We start from the raw sequence: 3,914 nt of genomic DNA on the forward strand, positions 1-3,914 counted from the left end.
GGAGTGAACGTCATCTGACTGGCAGGGGCTGCTCAACCAGTAAGAGAGGCTTCCCCTGTCTATGCTCTCCCCCCCTTTCTCCTTCGATAAAATCACTCTCCTTCTCCCTCTCCCCCCAGCCCCACATTATTTACTCCCTTAAAGCAGCAATCATTACAGGAAGGAGCGCAGTGTTCTCTCTCTGCCTTGAACCTGCCAAAGCTGCGAGCAATCTCCTTCTCTCCCACCCCCTTGCATTACTTACTCCCTTACTTCCTTAAAGCAACAAAGAACATAGAAACGCAGTGTTCTCCCTGCCGTGTTGCGATTAATCAAAGCTTCGAAGCTTTGACATTAAGGCTCCTAAATGCATTATTTCGATTCATGGGATCTCAGCAACTTTGGGAGTACACATTTTGGGAACAAGCCTCATTGACCACAATGGGAGGTACTTCTGGGTAGACACACATATGTTTGTGCTGGTAAAGACAGAGGGGAAATGAAGGGATGGGAAACCAGTCCACTTTCTAACCTGATGCTGCGCAGGGATGGATGATCGAAGGTGGAAGTAGTTACTTCCAAATAGCAATAAACCAAACAATAGAGAATTGCAGCTTTGGGGAAGCGCTTTACAGCTTTTAAGGAATTAGTGCTTTAAAATCTGCTATTTCAATTGAGGGGGATCTCTGTAAATGCTTGTGTGCGCATTCAGGGGACAAGTCTCATTGACCACAATGGGGGTTACTTCTGAGTAGACAGTAATTGGTTTGTGCTGGGAAACACAGGGACAGGAAACACCCCTTGACCGGAGTCATGGTGACAGGCACACCCCTGGGCAGGGCTCGCAAGCCCGACGTAAATGCGGGGGTTGGGGCACACAACAACTATACCAGGGAGAAACCAACTTAAGGAAAAGAATCGGACTTTAAGCAGTCTCAGGAAATCCATTTTTTCTGTGATAAGCTCCGGGGTGGCTGCTGGATGGCCACGCCGTCATGTATCACTAATGGCCTCCAAACGCAGCCAGCTCGGAATAAATAGCTGATGGAGACACCCCCCAGGGCTTCAGGTCTTTCCAGCCCTGCCTGGAGATACCAAGGATTAAGCCGGTTGCGAGCTTTTGCATGCAAAGTGTGTGCTCTGCCACTGAGGTACAGCCCCTCCCCACATTTCCAGCATTTACCTGGATGTGCCCAATGTCTTTAACAGACATTGCTTTCAGCTTAATATGCCTAGCGTCCTTTCAGGAAACCCCCAAAACCAAATATGAGATGAGCAAGAAGGGGATTGGGAAAGTTCAAAAAGAATATAAAGAAATGAGCTGGAAAAGGTGTAGAAAAGGGCAGCCAAAATGATCAAGGGGTTGGAGCACGTCCTTTGTCAGGAAAGGTTGCAATATCTGGGGCTATTTAGTTTAGGAAAAAAGCAAATAATGGGGGACATGATAGAGGTGCTGCCTCTATGTGAACTCCAGTATCAGAGGCAGTATGCCTATGTACACCAGTTACTGGAAAACATGAGTGGGATGGTGCTGTTGCACTCATGTCCTACTTGTAGTCTTGCCGTCAATTGCTCTATGAACAGAACATTGGACTAGATGGACCCTTGGTCTGATCCAGAATGGCTCTTCTTATGTTCTTAGGTGTATAACATTATTCATGGTGTGGAAGAAGCGGATAGGGAGACGTTTTTCCCTCTCTCATAATACTAGAACTCAGGGTCATCCTGTCAAGCTGCTGGTGGAAGATTCAGTACAGTTAAAAGGAAATACTTCATATAATGCATACTTAAATTGTGGAATTTTCTTCCTCGGGATGTGGTGGTGATCACCAATTTGGGTGGTTTTAAAAGGGGATGAGACAAATCCATGGAGCATAAGGCTATCAGTGTCTACTAGTCAGGATGGCTATATGCAGTCTCCAGGACCAGAGGCAGTATGGCTCCGTATCCCAGTTGCTGGAGACCACGAGGAGGAGGGTGCTGTTGTGCTTGTGTCCTGTTTGTCAGCTTCCAGTAGGCATCTGGTCTGCCAGTATGGGAACAGAATGCTGGCCTAGATAGGACTTTGGTCTTATCTAGGAAGACTTAAAGGATCTTCTTTATGTTCCCCTGGGCTGTTCAAAACTTGATAGCTGGAAGCTGTTGAATTGCTCAAAGTGTGTTTGTGATGAATTGCAGAGAAGAGTTGGACTGGAAAGCAGCCTTGGCTAAATAAGAAAGGTGTGCATACACCAGTGTCAGAATTATTCCTGACTTTTTGGGACTTACAGAAACCTATGCACAGCTGAAATAAAGAAAGAGTTGGATGCATAAAGCTGCCTCAGCTAGGTACCAGTGTGAGAACTGGTAGGTCCATTCTTGTTTCTGAGCATGTTGCAAGAGTTTTGGGGCACCAAGAGGATTCTCTGGGCCGGTGGCAGGATGTGAAAAAGCTAAGAAAAAGTTGGACATTGGGACATAGAACAGAGCAGATTTTAGCAAAAAATGTGGAGCTGACTAGTCTGTGAACCTTCCTTCCTATGAATAGTGACTTTACTACTTCTGCCTAGATGACTGCACTAGGCAGGTTAGTACTTTTCAACATCCACAGGACTAATGAATGACAAAATGAGGGAAAGTGCAAATTCATGTTTTCACTCAGAAAAGCATTTTAACAGAAATGAAAAGTGATGTTGAAAAATATCTCAACTGCTTTACATATTTTGTACAAAAATTAGACATGCTACAGATAAATCCATGAAAATCAGGTGATGCGATGTTCTAAATGTGCCACAAAAGACCACTGATATATCTTAATAAGGAATTTGCTGCCCCTTTTAGTTGTAACTGTTCTTGTGGCTCTTATTCTTGGCATCAGCATTTTAAAAATATTCATGCGTGGAGATAGATTTTTCCGTTACTAATACTGGATGCAGCTATGCCACAAGTTGTGTAAGACCAGTAGCAAACAAAGCAATCCTATTCAGTAGCTAATTTCTATATGCAGTCATTCTTTCTTCTTCTTCTCTTAGCAAATACAGGATGTCTATGAGGGCCACAGTTGCATGAAAGCCTATGAGACATTTCTAGCTGAATATCCAAGATTAAATTCACATAACACTGCTGCAAGAGTATTTTCCCTGCGGACAAGGCCTGCAGGAAGCGTAAAGTGCCCAGTCATTGGGCTTCCCTTTCCTCTGCTGTTGCCACTATTCTTGAGCTTCTGCCTCCAGTCCAAAAAGGTACTTAACTGGGGCATACCATATGGTTGCTAGGCTACTGACCACTCCTCCAGAAAAGTAGCTGTCTGATAGTAAGGGAGATGGGTGGTGGTGGGCGGGGGGTATAGGAGAGGCTGGGATCGAACAAGGTTGGAGCGAATTGCCTGCAGGAGATTGCTTAATTCCATGCCAGCAGAGGGGTTTCTGTTATGCAAAATGTGTTGGTTTTTATTCAGCCTGATGAATTACATGTTCCTCATACATGCATTGTGATGGACCCTAGGCTATTCTAATCACTTCAACCAGGACTGGGAAACATGTGGCACTCCAGATAGCATGTCGCACCATTGGCAATGTTGTTGTTGTTCAGTCGTTCAGTCGTGTCCGACTCTTCGTGACCCCATGTACCATAGCACGCCAGGCCTTCCTGTCCTGCGCTCTCTCCCGGAGCGTGCTCAAGTCCATATTCATTGCATCAGTGATGCTATCTAGCCATCTCATCCTCTGCCATCCCCTTCTCCTTTTGCCTTCAGTCTTTCCCAGCATCAGGGCCTTTTCCAGAGAGTTTTCTCTTCGCATTAGGTGGCCAAAATATTTGAGCTTCAGCTTCAGTATCTGTCCTTCCAATGAGCACTCAGGGTTGATTTCCTTTAGGATGGACTGATTTGACCTCCTTGCAGTCCAGGGGACTCGTAAGAGTCTTCTCCAGCACCACAGTTCGAAAGCATCAATTCT

The sequence above is a fragment of the Heloderma suspectum genome, chromosome 1 (assembly GCF_057233095.1).
Source record: "Heloderma suspectum isolate Gila_16-S chromosome 1, 16-S_ref, whole genome shotgun sequence".
Classification (NCBI taxonomy): domain Eukaryota; kingdom Metazoa; phylum Chordata; class Lepidosauria; order Squamata; family Helodermatidae; genus Heloderma; species Heloderma suspectum.